The sequence below is a fragment of the Galeopterus variegatus genome, unplaced genomic scaffold (assembly GCF_000696425.1).
Source record: "Galeopterus variegatus unplaced genomic scaffold, G_variegatus-3.0.2 Scaffold4956, whole genome shotgun sequence".
NCBI classification, from domain to species: domain Eukaryota; kingdom Metazoa; phylum Chordata; class Mammalia; order Dermoptera; family Cynocephalidae; genus Galeopterus; species Galeopterus variegatus.
In genome coordinates this window covers 140,190-156,189 of record NW_007731067.1, presented here as the reverse complement: position 1 = coordinate 156,189, position 16,000 = coordinate 140,190, and the positions used below count along the sequence as shown (strand labels likewise).

Sequence of the window (16,000 nt, the reverse complement as noted above, 5' to 3'; positions counted from 1 at the left end):
GGAAGCGTGGCGGCGCTCCCGCCAAGGGTTCGGATCCCACATACAGACCGGCCGCTCACTGGCTGAGCGAGGGGCAGGAGCAACACCGAGGGTTGCGATCCCGTGGCCGGTCCCGGTCCGGTACGGGCGCGACACTGAGGGTTGCGATCCGTTGCCGGTCACGAAAAAAGACAAAAAAGGAAAAAAAAAAAAAAAGAAGTTTTAAGGCTTTAGCTCTAATATGTGAGAACACAAGCTTTTCTCTCTCATTTTGGATCAAGCTGTTGCCTCTCTTCAATTTGCAAGATAGCTTTTGAGAGCACTCTTGGAGATCGTGAAAGTATCTGGGCACTCTGCCACCATCTACTTTGGTCTGTAGCATGGCAGGAAAGAGGGTGAGAATAAGGGAAGTGGATAGACAAGAATCTAAATAGATGATGCCCTAGTCTAAATAAACTAAAGAGAATGTAAGAAAAAAATAAAGGGAAGTGAAAGGTTAATAATAATAATAATGATATCTAATCTTTATCAGAGCTTACTATGCCCCCATAGAGCTAAGTGCTTTATCGAATTAAATCTTCACAATAATCCCTTCATTTATGTACTGTTATTATCCCCAAATTACCAATGAGAAAGCTGAGGTTTTTAAAGAAGGTTAGTATCCAGTCCAAACTAGCTAGTAAGTGGCAAAGTCTGGATTTAAACCCAGGATGTCTGACACCAGTGCTTGCACACTTAATCACCATCTGTCAGGAAGCAGAGACAAAGAGAACATACAATTACTTCATGGAAAGAGCAAATACGAGCCTGTGCCCCTAATGCTGCTGGCATGGTATGGAGTCAGGAGTCAATATCAGGATGAGTCTGCTCCACGCATGAGGGTGGCCATCCAGGCCACTAGTCTCTCAGTTGTTATCTGCAGCCATACCGCTTGACTCTCTCTCTCTCTCTCTCCTTCTCTCATTGGAAATACATATTAGTGGAGAAAGAGTGGGATATACAATAAATGGCTTTGGAGCAAACATTTTTTAGCAAACTTTTTATTGAAGTGTTGCATAATACAGAAAAGCAAGCAAATCATAGGTGTTTAGTCCAATGAATTTCCACAAAGTGAATATACCCGTTAACTACACCTGTATAATACCTGTGGAACCAAGAAATAAAGTATTACCAGCCCCCAGTAGTCCCTATTATCTCGTCACTAATTCCCCTAAGATGTGACCACTAACTAATCCAACTTGTAAAACCATAGATTAGTTTTGTCCATGTTAGAACTTCATATCAATGGAACCATATAGTACAAATATTTTGTGTCTATCTTATTTAACATTTTTTTAACATTTGGTTTGAAAGCATGAATAACATGCTATAGCAATAGCAATAGTTTATTGAATCCATTGCATAAATATGCCATCATTGATTTGCCCAATACACTGTTGTTAATGAATATTTGGGTTCTTTACAATGTTTGGTACAGACTAGAAAGAAATATTAGAGGTTAGAAATCCAAACTGGCCAGTTTGATAGGAAACAAAGAAAAATCCTAAATGATTACACTCTTGGTAGGAAGATGAATGAAAAAAAAAGTTAATTGCATAGAAGGGACAGCAGAAATCTTACCTATGTGGACTTTGGCAGTGGATGATGGAAAAAATATAGTCCCTGAGAATTTGTAAACACAAGTTGGTTTTCATGTATCTTTATGATCTAAATTCACAATATCCATGTAGTCTTCTCCAGGTGAACATGACTCCAATCCAGAATCAAAGTATTTCCAGAGATAAATTCTAAGGAACATGAACTCATAGTCAATAATAATAATAAAAGTAGTCAAGGAAATAAAGTCACATAAGCAATAGTCTGCAGACAGCTACTATTTCCTATGCCTACCATTTAAAAATAAAAAAGAGACATCACAAATAGGAGCATAAAACAGTCATAACTGAAAGAAAAAAAAACACAGATTTGAAAAAAGATCCAAATAAAATTATACAAATTAAACATACAAAAGTAGAAATTTAAACCAATGAATAGTTTGAAAAGAACACTGGACAGAGCTGAAGAGATAATCTGTAAACCAATTACACACGTTGTAATACAGTTATAATCAGTTACACAGATTATAACATAGCAAGACGAAGAGATGGAAAATACTAAATAGAGATTGAAAATATAAAGGATAAAAGGAGAAGTTTTCACATACCTAGTTGATGTTTCAGAAGATAATAAAAATTGGGAAAAGAAAATATTCAAGATAAGAATTTCTATGAACTGCTGAGAGGGAACAATTCTTGGATTCAGGAAGCTCAACAAATTCTGACAGGATAAATAAAGCAATCAAGATCTAGACCTATTGTAGTGACACTGAAAAAAAGCAAAGACGATGTGATAGAATCTGGATGTTATTGTCCCCCCAAAGCTCATGTGGAAATCTGATTCCCAGTGTGGCAGTGTTGGGAATTGTTTGGGTTATGGGGGCAGATTCCTCATAAATCTATTAATGCTGTCCCTGGGGGGGTGGATAGTGAGTGAGTTCTTACTCTATTAGTTCCCATGAGAGCTGGTTGTTTAAAAGACCCTGGCACTTCCCCCCTCTCTGTCTCTTGCTTCCTCTCATCATATGATCTGTTTGTACCTGCAGGTCAGCCTGCCATTTTCTACCATGAGTAGAAGCAGCCTAAGGCCTGCACCAGATGCAGCTGTCCCAGAATCATGAGCCAAATAAACCTCTTTTCTTTATAAATTACCCAGTTTCAGCTATTCTGTTATAAGCAACACAAAAACAGACTAATACACAAGGTGAATATCTTAAAAACAGCCAGAGGGAAAAAATCATGTCTACAAAGAATGGTAATTAGACTGACAGATGATATTCTGACAACAATAATAGAAGCCAGAACAGTGGGATAATATTTTCAATGAACTGAGAAAATCTTTTAGAACTAGGTTAAGTAAAAATATTTTCTAAAAAACAACTGAGTTTACCACTAACAGACTCTCACTATAAGAAATTTTATATAATGTATTTTGAACAGATAGAATTTATCTCAAGTATAAAATACAAGATGCAAAAAAAGTATGGGGAGCAAAGGTGTATGTAAATATTTGAATACATCTAAAAAACCCTGCATGCCACATTTATAGCAATGTCTAATAAATGGAATTAAGAAAAATGAGATATAACAAAAACTAGAAAACTATTGTATATAAAGTCGAAATGAATGCTCAAAGTTAAAGAATTATAAAATCGTTACATTGTTTGGAAAGAGGATAAAAAATTCATGTTAATTTAAATATATTCATAGTAAAATATGTACTTTTAGTCACTGAAGAACTAGTATAAAAAATTAACTTCTCAGCTAGAAAAAAGAAATAAATTTTTCATATAAAATTTATATATTATAGTCAGATATATGTCTAAAAATAGTGTTGGCCAGTTAATGTAAAAGACCTTTATAGAGAAAATTATAAATATTATATTATATTATAAGACATTTGAAATGATTGAAAAAATCAAGAGAAATATAATACTAATGGATAGGAGGTTTAAATTTGCTATATAGAGTTAAATCTATTGCAATAAAACCCTTAAAAGTTTTGGGTAAAACTTCTTTAAAAAACTCTAAAATTTGTAATGAAAATTAAAAAACCAGGAATGGACAGTCACTCCTGAAGAATAGTCAGAGAAGGAAACTATCCTATTAGTTGTCAAGACTTTATATAAAGACATAGTAAAGACAGAGTGGTGTTTATTCAGATTGATAAATAAACTAAGTAGAATAGTGAGCTCAGAATAGACCTACTGAAACACAAAAATCTTAATTATTGAGCTTGAAGAACAAATCAATGAAGAAAGAAGGAATTGATCATATGTGATAAAAACATATAAAATTAAATTTGTAACTAATACCATAACCAAACATCAACATAAAGTGTATTAAGAATAGAAATATTTTAGAAAAAAATAGAGACAAGTGTGGGGAGCAGTTAATTGCATATTAGAAAAGAAAATATCAAGGGCTAGCCAGTTAGCTCAGCTGGTTAGAGCACAGCTTTATAAAACCAAGGTCACAGGTTCGGATCCCCATCCCAGCCAATCACCAAAAATAAAAACATATATATATATGTGTGTGTGTGTGTGTGTGTGTGTGTGTGTATACATATATATATGTGTATATATACATATATATATATATATATATACATATCAAAAATTTCGACTTAAAATGTAACTTTTGCTAACCATAAAAAGACTGAAAGAATATGCCACAAATGAACAGTAGACATTTCTGATGATTTTAACCTGTAAAGGATTAGTAACTTCACAATACAAATAATTATTCTGAATCAATAATAATTTTTTAAAAAGACAAGCTCCCCTCAAAAACAAATAAACATTATGAAAAGGCATTTTGTAAGACAAGAGAAACAAAGGATCTGTTTATATTTCAAAAGATTCTGACCTTATTGGATATCATGAGGTGCAAGTTGTAACTACAATGCAATTTCTTTCCCACAAATCAGACCAGCAGGATTAAGAAAACAGGCAGTACTGCTTGTTACCAACCACGCAGATCAATGTGATGTATGAAACATAGCTGGAGGAAGTGCATCTTAATAAAAACCACATTAGAGCATTTGAGATTATTCAGTAATTATTATTATTCACATCCTTTAAAGCCCAGCAATTTCACTCAAATAGAATGAACTTCTAGAGAAACTCATGCAAATGCACTTTGAGACATGTTTAAGAATGTTTGTGACAGCATTATTAGGTCATTTATAGAAGTTGGGAACCAGCCCAACTGTTCATTTATAACATATAAATAAATCTGACATATTCTTACAATAATATAGTATATAGGGGTGAAAAGTATGAACTATAAATAAATGCATAAAATGAATGAATGTATCTTAAAGCACAACAGAAGAATTACTGTGCATATATAATGATTTAACTTATATAAAACTCAAATATTGGTCAAATTAAATAGTATTTTGTTTTAAATACAAAATACCTACATACATACATGAAAATTCCATAAAGCGAAGCAAATATATTTCTATGGGGGAGAGAAAATGCAAAGAATAAACAATGAGGTAAGGAAGGCAGAAAAGAAAGCGTGGGGGTGGGACTTCAAAATCTCTGAGTGCATCCTGTTTCATGAGCTAGCTGATGGGCACCTGGGTGTTAGTGTTATTTGTCTTTAAACTGCATATATGAATTGTATACACTTTTTCTACTTTAGCACTAAAGAAAATGATTTTGTGCGCATAGAGCAACAGAAAAGAGATGGAAGTAAGAATTCTGAGTGAACGAACTCTGTAAATATGAGAAACAGTATGAATGTGAAAATTTCCAATTGTTAACCTAATCACTGACAAAGAATTTCAACAGACTTCTTTATTCATGACTATTACTTTACTTATGTAAAGAAAATGAAGACATAGAGTTACTCCGAAATCCTAGAAATGAAAACATACCAACTCATACGCTACTGAGGCATTTTTATGTTTTTAGATTGTACTTTAAAAACATGCATGTTTATTGTTTAAACCTTAAACAATAATATGAACCACAAATTGTTAACTAAAATCTGTAGATTTACACAAAATATCACTACCCAAAAATAATGGCTGTTAATATAGAATGATCATATATAATGAGAGAATCATGAGAAGTTTGAAGATGAAATGATATATGCTGTTTTAAAATTAAAAAGCATTAAAAATAATTTTACATGAGTTTGACACACACAAAAATGAATCAAAAGTGAACTGTAAAACAATGCTGGAATGCCTTTTCAATCTCCTCTTCTCATTCAGTTGTCCTATCATTTGATCTTTGAACTCCCATTGTATTTTCATAGGCTAAAACATATTATGCTCCTCTTATCTTTTATTTTTTCATAACCAATATCATAATTTTTCAGTGTTTTCATGCCCTTTATTATGCTCTTTCTCATGCTTAACATGTGATAAACATAATAAATTTAAAAGTAATGGACTTTCTGTGTATAGGTAGGGTGTCTTAAAAGTCTAGAAAATACAAATTATATTTTCTCAACACAATTTTCTTTTTTTGGATTTTGACAGCTTCTATTTGCTATGACAAAGTGTGATAGAATCTCCATGATTTCTTTTCTATCAACCTTACCTAGCTTATTATCTTCTCTGAATTGTGAGTTGATGACTGGGCATTGACGCAGGAAGCAGTGTGCATGCCTGCCTCTGTGTGAGTGTGTGTGTGCGCGCGCACGCTTGTGTGTGTGTGTGTGTGTGTGTGTGTGTGTGCGCACGTGCATGTGCTATAAAGTGAAAGGGAAGGGGGATAGAAAATTTATCTGGACTCCTCTCTTCCTTTCTCACATGAAGTGGTCTATACCAAGGATGCCTCCACATTGTTTGGGTATAACCCAATTCTAAGGAAGGATAAATTACAGATTATAATCACTGACCTATTAAAAGCAGATTCTGTGTCAATTGAAAATTTTCTTGAAATTTTGTTTTTTTAATTTTACACTGAAAACAACATTGGTTGGCTATGTGATACTAAATTTCATGTTAGATGCATCCATTCTTCACACAGAAAAGAAACCTTTTTTAAAAATTGTATTTTAACTGCTCAATATACATTGTACTTGATTTTCATAACCCTTTACCTGTTCCTCTTCTCCCCTTCCTCTCTCCCCTCCCCCTCCACATCATATCTGTTCACTTGTCTTAAAAAGTTTAAGAAATTGTGATTGTTTAAGGAAGAGATTCTTGAAATCTTGAGAAGGAATGCAAACAGCATTGTAAACACGAGTGTGAAATTTCTAATGCAGAGTATCCTTTCCCGGAGAGTAAGACTAATTCCTTATTATAGCCCTAAATAGGTTTTTTTTTTTTCCCTTGGTGGTGCTTAGGATGCCCCATAAGTCCCATGCGGAATCTCCTATTTCTTCAGCATATTAAGAGCTGATGTTTAAAATTCTGAAGTTACTATAACAAAAGTTAGAATTCTTCTTACAACGTATATAACTGATAATTTTCTGAAACTAGATTTTGCTATGGATAGGGGAGCATCTAGAGAACTTGGCATTTTAATTGGAAGAATCCTCTGAGGGTACAAGACCATCCAAGGACTCATGACAATTGACAGTTATTTCACAAATTGGCTTAAGCTTGGTCTTCCTTCTCTGAAAAATGCTTTTCTCAGTGCCTGTGTAGGACATACCCAGTCAGTGAATTTCAGCTGTCATCATGATCGAGACGGATCACTGAACTATTGACTAGTCTGTGATGATCAGTATTGATTGTGAATGTGTCTGAAATTAAAATATTGGATATACTATGGACTATTCATTTCATGAATGTGGAATACAGTCATTGAACCATGAGTTTTAATTCCCATGCTGGTCACCTCATCTCGTGCAGAGCAAAATATTCACTTTCCTCCGTTTTTCCTAAAAGAAAGAGAAATTTAAAAGGCTATATAAGATATGTAGGTTAATATTTAAGATATCTTGATTTAGACATTTTTAAAAAGAGAAAACAAAACAAGCTCTAAAAAATAATCACACAAATATGTGATTATCCTTATCAACGTGCACTGTATATATGCCTTAGACCTCCTATATAAGTTCTGCAAGGGTAAGGGCAGTACTGTTTATTAATTTACGCAACAGCTGTTTATTCAGCAGGAATTACAATGTGTCCGTCACTTTCTAGGTGAAGGGATAAAATAGTGCAATGCTTTCTGTTGTTCCCATTCTAGTGGGGGAAGACAGACATGATAAAAAAATCACATCAATAAATGTAAACTTTAGAACAGTGTAAGTGCATTGTCAGTGAGGCAGCAGGTGCAGTAAGTGCAGAATGGGAGAACTGGGTAAATCAGGCAGAAAGGGGGAAGTTTGCTGAGGAAATGCTCAGACTATTAGAGTATGATTTGCCTTAAGAAAAATAATTGGCCCTTTCCTCAGCTGTCTCGTGCCACTGTCCCTCCTCCTAGGTCCCCAAAGGAGCCAGGAAAATGGCTACAAATTTCCTAACACATGAGAAGATCTGGTTCGACAATTTCAATGACGATGAAGAAAGGAAATTCCACAAGCAGAGGGACGGGCCTGGGGCTGGCTCCTCCCACCCAGAGAATGATGCCAGCGTGATCCTCTGTGACATTGAGAGAGCCAGAGAGAACATCCCGAAATCCCTGGCTGGAAGCTCAGGCCTCAGGGCCTCCAGAGGGCCTCCAGAAGTCACCATGCAGACTACAGAGAGCTTGTCCGGATTGCCAACCTGGAAGTGGAGAACCAGAACCTGCAGGCATGGTGCAAGGATCTGCAGCGGCCCATCTGCAAGCTGGAGGCCTGGCTGAACCTGCTGGAGAAGAGCTCACCTACTCACTGCAGACCCGGCACATGTCTCCCATGTGCCAAGTGGAGCCTCTGACCAAAAAGATGGCCACACCAGCAGAGGATGACAAGGACAATGACATCGACCTGTTTGGCAGAACGATAAGGAGGAGGACAAGGAGGCCACCCGGCTGCTGGAGGAGAGGCTGCATCAGTATGGAGAGAAGGCCAAGAATGCTGCACTGGTGGCCAAGTCCTCCATCCTCCCAGACATCAAACCTTGGGATGGTGAGATGGATATGGCCTGTCTGGAGGCCTGCATTCATTCCCTCCTGCTGGATGGGCTGGTCTGGGGGGGCCCCAAGCTGGTGCCCTTGGTCTGTGGCATCAGAAAGCTGCAGATCCAGCATGTGATGGAGAGCAACAAGGTGGGGACTGACTTGCTGGAAGAGGAGATCACCAAGTGTGAGGAGCACATGCGGAATGTGGACACTGCAGCTTTCAACAGGATCTGAAGCCTCAGCGTGAGCATGTGCGTGAGGCCCTACAGTGATTAAAGACTGAGACGCCAGCAACAAAATAATAATAATAATTATTATTATTGACTATGCAAAGAGAAGGGTGGGGCTGGGGTGGATGCAAGAACCATCCAGACAGAGGAAAAAGTGCTCCTGTAGCTAAAATGGCAGAGTATGTTTGAGAATTTGCGAGCAGGCTAGTGTGGCTTGGGGTAGAAAGCAAGAGCAAGTAGAGTGAGACAAGAGGCTAGAAAGAGAGGCAGGACAAGCAATACAGAGGCTTGGGGTAGGAACACATTTGCCCCAGTGTGTCTGAGACAGCCTCAGTCTATGCCTGCTGTCCCTTTCACTCTCAAATGTCTTCACCTTGCTGAGGAAATTGCATAATCACTCTACATGAAGGCTGTATTGAAGATTGTGGTCTTTATCCTGACAACAGTGAGAAATCTTTAAAATGTTTAAGCAAGGAAGTGACATGATCACACTTTACATCTGAAAAGACCATCTAGGCTATAAGGTGTACAAAAGGTTGATGGGGGCAATGACAGGTTCAGGGAGACCAGTTAAGAGGCTGATGCAGGAGTCAAGCAAAGAAGGCAGTGATATGGACAATACTACAGGTAATACTACAGGAGATAGAATGAAAGAATTTGAGGCAATGAGTGTAACTATTATCAGAGGTACCAATTCAATCATGTGTGCCTCAGCCTGGACAAGCAATCAGACAGGCTTTGGAGCATATAGGGACTGCTTGTTAATGAAAACTAGAGAAACTGGACAGGAGAAGAGGACTCAGAATTGTAGTTAGATTACAAAACAGAAATTCTGGTGGGGCTATAGACATCGGCAGCTGGAATTGAGAGAGGTGAGATGGGAGTCTCCATGTTCCATCGTGACAATTATTCCAGGGCTCAAGGCCACAAAGGATCTGTTCCCAGCTTGGATTGTCTGGCAGCTCTAAAACAGTTTATCGTATTGTGGGGATTTTCTAGGATTCACATGTGGAGCTCATAACGGTACATTCCTGCTAAGGAGACAGTGTTTTACATCTGTATTTAGACTGAAGTGACTTTGCCAATCAACCTTCTGGAAAAGTGTACCAGAGCACAGCTTAAAGAATCTGAAACTCCTCAAGTAAGGTTATGAAAAATGTACAGCAAGGTGCTGCTGAACAGACTTAGGTATCATGTCTAATCTAAGAGGTCATCGAAATACATGTGATTACTGAACCTAGTTTAAGAAAGCAAAGAGAAAGGGAAAAATATGGACGTCCTTAGGGATCAAGACCAGAGAAGAAGATCTAAATCAGAGGTGCCAAGGAAGGCTGGGGGAGCTAGAATTAATGCAAGAATTATCACCATCTAAAAAAGTTGGGGACTTCTCAGGGGAGCCCTAAGGGACAATTCAAGACATAGTTAGACTAGATTGTGATGTCTTTTTCTGTGTGCCAAATTTGGTCGCAAATGGAATTTCCGTGCAAGTCTTGGCATTTCTCTTGGTGCCTTAGCAGACCTCAGGATTGCACCATGTGCTAACAGATGCAGCAGATTGGTGATACCCATGGGACTATTTCACTTGTGGCAAGAGGTGTACACATAAGGGAGTGAACTCAGTGGATACCCACCTCCCTTTTTCACCAGAGACATAGATCATAGTGTATGCAGGTGAAATTAAATCTGAAACTGCTGGATTTGCTCCAAAAACATTTTCTAATTCCTTCATTTCAAAATACAATAGAAGAAACTTTGATAAACACAATGCAGGAAAGAGATGCAACACTATACCTAAGGGCATCTGAATCATCTCTCTCAACCTAGCAGGATATAGGAAAGAAAGGTTTTCCAGAAGAAAGCCTGAGTGTCCTTAGGTGGGCACAAGAGTTCACTGGAAGAACAATGTGACAGTGATAAAAAGAAATTAAAGTTCATTCACCCACTCAGTCGGTCATTCAACTATTAATTCTTGAGTATCTATTGTGCCATGCAATGTTCTATGCTGCATAATTATATTTGTAGGCATAAAAAATATGGTTCCTGTCTTCATGGTATTTATCCTCAAATAAAACATATGCCAGAGAGACAGAAGACAGAAAATGAACAAGTGTATACACAAACAAAATTATTACTTAAAGTTATGACTGATGCTAAAAAAATAAAACAGGATGATTGGAGGGGAGGTTCATCAGATAATGGGGTAAGGGAAGGTCTTTTATTGGAGGTGATAGTTGAGCTTATGCCTGAATGAAAAACGAACACAGTCATTTGGAACTGGGAAGAATAACTGGGCTGAGGAGGAGCAAATACAAAGTCCTGCTTGAAACATAAGACAAAGAGGAAAGCTGAGATGTCTGAGATGTAGTGAGAAATGAGGTCGGAGGGGTGGGAAGCAGGAACCAGGTATTGTAAGAATTTAAGGTTTGCTCCAAATATAATGGAAGCCATTGGAAAGATTCAGGCACAGGAACTTCATGGTAAATATTACAACAACAAAAACAATAAGAGCAACAATAACAAAGCCTCTCCAGCTTAGGTTTCTGTTTAAAATGTCCACTGTTGAATATCAATAATCATGAGTCCAGTTTGTGGTTTGTTACTATAGACCATTTGATAAGTGATTATGTCTGGATCTAGGATGATGGAAGTAGATGGATGGAGTGACATGTTTTGAGTTAAAAATAAAAGGCTTTGCCAATGGACTCAGTTTAAAGATTAAGAGAAAGGATAAATCAACTTTCCCTTTAAGAAAGTGGGGGGATGATGGTGACATTTGCTAATAAAGGGAAGAATGGAAGAGGAAAACATTTGGGATGACAGGAATCAAGGGTTCTTGTCTTGGGCATGTTAATTGGAGACAACATCTAAGTTGGTATGTGGATACAAGGGTCTGTACTGGTTATCAGACTCTGTAGACACTTACTGAATATGGAAATTTTGTGGGCATTAGCATATAGCTGTTACATAAAGCCATGGGACTGGAGAAAATCTCTAGGAAAAATAATATTCGACTGGAATTCAACTGGAAGCAACCCAGACCAGATGGTTTTATGGAGCAAGGAGTAGGCCAGAGTAAGTACATAGAGGAGGAGAGAAGAACCAAGATGAAGTAAGGAAAGGGGAGTGTTACGAAGCCTGTGTAAGAGAATTAGGAAAGATTGGGGCAGCTGCTCTGTGAGGTTTGACTTAGGGAAAAAGGATGAGAAAAGACAATTTATTTTTCTATGTGGTACACTGCCTATGTGGACTATGTGGACTCATTTATTTTCCTTTTGAATGTATGATAAAGTAGAGACTGGTTGCAAAGTTATTTCTCAAGTGCTCTTATATTACTTTACTTAATTCGCTCAATAGCCCCATACAAGAAGTTCTACTTTTATTTTGTTTTATTTTATTTTATTTATTTACTTACTTACTTACTTACTTACTTACTTACTTACTTACTTACTTACTTACTTACTTACTTACTTACTTACTTATTATAATATATGTAGAGTACAACAAAGTTCTACTTTTATTCCCCATTTTATATTTGAATATAAGTGTTAATAGTTTATTGGGTTTGAATTTTCAATATCCAGTTTAAAAAATTATTTTCTTTTACCTCAAGACTATCTAGAAACTAAAAACAAAATCACAGATTTAGTTTTAAAAGATTATTTTTTGTAACATCTTTATTTATCCAGAGAAAACAAGAAGAGAAATAGAGAAATGAAGGGGGAAGGCACCTGGCTTTTTCTTTTGACTTCTGGCTTAAAGGATAAAGACCCTTTATAGATTACACATTCAGTCAAACAATTTGAGCAGCTACCTACGAGCAGAGATCAAAGCAATTGTCTTTTTAGGTGGCTGCTCAAGGTTAATATTTGCTAAAATGAGTGTATGAGTAATATGATCCTGGACTCTTCTATCAGAGGAATCTGGGCTGAATAGCCTGTTAGTCTGTCATCTCTCTGCAGGGTCTCCATGGCCCTTACCCAGTGCTCTACCTTGAGAGTTTGTTCTGATGTAGTATTTCAGATATTTTCTCCTTTTAGGCACCATCTTAGTCAACAATATATGCTGAACATATTAACTAATGACCTTTCTGTCATCAACCCCAATAATTTATAAAGGTAAGCTTAATATATATTCTGATTAGTATAAATAACTTTCTGTTTAAAAATATTCATGATAATACAGATTTATAAACAATATTTTATATCATACTTGCACTAGATATGGAATCACCAAAAAGTGTTTAATTAGATAAGTTCACCTTCAAAGAGTTGAAGCTTTCCCCATAAACTTCATTCTGCCACCTAAGAGTCATACAAGTTGTCCAAGGTCACAGGTAGGAAATGGCAGAGTCAGAATTAAAATTCAGACATTTCTGATTTCAGAGACATTTCTTTCAAACTTCCTAGCATGGTAAATAGTCAATACATGTTAGTCCCTTTCTAATATGCAAGAAGTAAATATTTGTGAATGAAATGATTCAATATTCAGAGATTCTGGATTTAGTTATACGTTTGTAATATACTGTTCTTCGAGAAAAATATTAAAGTATATAAATATTACTGGTTTTGTCAACTATACCATGGAAATAAATACTTTCTATCTACCAGAATTTGCTATCAATTTTTTTAAAAAAAAATTATGTAATCCTCGAGAAATTTTGAAGTGCTAAATCATATTACATTAATTTAAACACCGTTACTTTTATGCAAAAGTTCTTGCTAGGTGAAGCACAGAGATCTTTGGGACTTTGAAAATCATCTAGTCCAACTCCCACTCCCCCCCACACACATCTTTTGTCACACAATGATGCTGAAAATGACTTGCCTGCAGTCACATAATTAATTAGTGACAAAATTAGAACCAAAGCTCAAGATATCTGACTTTAATTTTTGAACTTTTTCTATTACAGGGCACTTTTCAATCATTGTCCCTTTTTACCTTTTCTTTTTGATATGTGAGATATTTGAAAATGCAAATAAAAGTATAAAATAGTATATGGACTATTTCTCATTCGTATTTCTCCACCATCCCTCACCTCATTAGATATAAGCCATTTTCTATGCTTTAGAAAACCTCTTTATTTTTCAAGAAAACCTGCAAATTGGGAGTCTTAGAGTTTTTATCTTCAAGGCTATTAGGTTAACTGGTTCTACAAATATGCTAAACAAGAAAGAAAAACAGACAAAATAATCCCAGGGGCAATACAGAATGTTCTCAACATTGTTGTTTTATCAACTAACAGCCTAAGTTTGTCATTGTGCAAAAGCATTACAATTCTTATATACATTTGGTGGTGGGGGTGGGGGAATCACATAAGAGATTTCCCTGACTTCTTGCTGGTGTGTTTTCTGTAGCCTGTACGGTAATGCTCATTTGAAAGTTTCTTTTTGCCTTTTCATATTGAATAGTAAATTGATATATTCTGTTTTTCATATATTGTTTTTTTGAACATGACAGATTTTAAAACAATTTTTTTTACCAATTACTCTCAACCTCAGCTGAACTGAGGAAATTGATTTATCATAGGCTAAGACAATTCTCCAGTATAAAGGTAAAAAGGAATTACTTGATTTTAAAGTGACACTGTAGAATGCAATAAAGCAATTTGTGACCAGTTTGAATGAGATAAGTGAGAAAGAAAACAAAGTCTTTGACACTGGGAATGTCTGCCTCTTCCTCTGATACCTTTTCTAACACTGCAGAAGCAAGTTGGGTCACTTCTCCTCCCAGACTTTTCACTTACCATCTGTCAATGTTGAAAACATACAAAGAATACTATGCAACTATTTTCCTTATGAAAAACATGAATGCAAACTTTCTTAGAGCTAAAACTTTCTTAGAGCAGCATAATCAGCTGCAAACTCTGCTTCTAAAAAGTCCATGTAGTACCTCTAGACATCTTAGTACTTAGTTATACCAACAGCATAACTTATCAAGAACAAAACAGCATATGTCCATATAGCAAAAAACTATGCAGGTGTTGAAAAAATGCAAGATGTCCCATATATTTTGTTAAGTGAGAAAAATGAGTCAATAGAAGAAAATGTTTTACCATTCGGTAAGTATGTAGACTACCACACCATTTCAGTAAACACACAAATATATATAATAAATCATTTCGGGAACAGAAATGAATTTATTTCACAACAGTGGGGCAAAGAAACATCCTCTATCTTTATTTTTCTGTCTCTCCTGGCTGGTAGAAAGTTCAATTTCGGTAATATTTTGAGTTTTCTCTTCTTTCCTAAGGTTATAGAAGAGTTCTTTTAAACTTTGGAAGCACACTCTGTTCCTGCTTCTACCATGACCACTAATAAGATGAATCTTGCCTAAGCCTAGGTGGTATTTTGGAGAGTTAGTGACTTTGTTTTTATGGGGTTTCTTTCTCTTTCTTTCTTTTTTTTTTTTTTTGAGTGGCTTTGTTGTTCGTAGATCCACTCCTTCCAAGTCTATTCAGCCCCCAGGAAATTTGTTAGGCTCCCACAATCTGGACCCTTATAATTCCTTTCCATTCCCTCCATGAGTCTCTCCTATGACTTCTGCCATTTCTCATGTCACTGTGTGGCACTGTGCACAGGACTCTACCAACTACTGAATCTAGTACCACTTCTCTTCCTCAGTTTTATGGAATCCAGCCCCTCTTTTCAGGGGTCTGCCACTCACTTCTTATTCAATTACACTGATCCACTCCTTCCCCCAGGCTCCTAGGAAACAATGAAATCTAGGTCTTTAAGAGAAGAATATCCCACCTTAAATACAAAGCAAGGCACATATAGACACAAGCACAATTATTTATTTCAGAAATATTTTAATAGAAAAATATTGTAAATAACCTAAATGCAACATAGAAGACTGATTAAATAAACTATGAAAAATCCACTCAATGGAATAATATAGCCATGCAAAAGGATTAGTTGATCTCTATGAAGTGATAAGAAATAATCTCAAGGACATACTATTAGGTAAAGAAAGTAAGATGCACAGGAATATACATAGAAAGACGATGAAATAGGAATAAATATATAATGATTTAGTAGAAGCTGCTAATTTTACAAAAAAAAACCAAACCCGTAAAACTAAACAGTTTAAACTATGCAACGATGATAATTACTACTTATAAGTGCAGTTAAAAATGTGGTATAGGGGGCCAGCCCGGTGGCGCACTGGAGAGTGC

At 36.2% G+C, this 16,000-nt stretch overlaps 1 pseudogene; it reads left to right on the top strand.

The window, feature by feature from the left end:
- The first annotated feature begins 7,996 nt into the window (after positions 1 to 7,996).
- LOC103604094 lies at positions 7,997 to 8,830 on the top strand (annotated as a pseudogene).
- Positions 8,831 to 16,000: the final 7,170 nt, after the last annotated feature.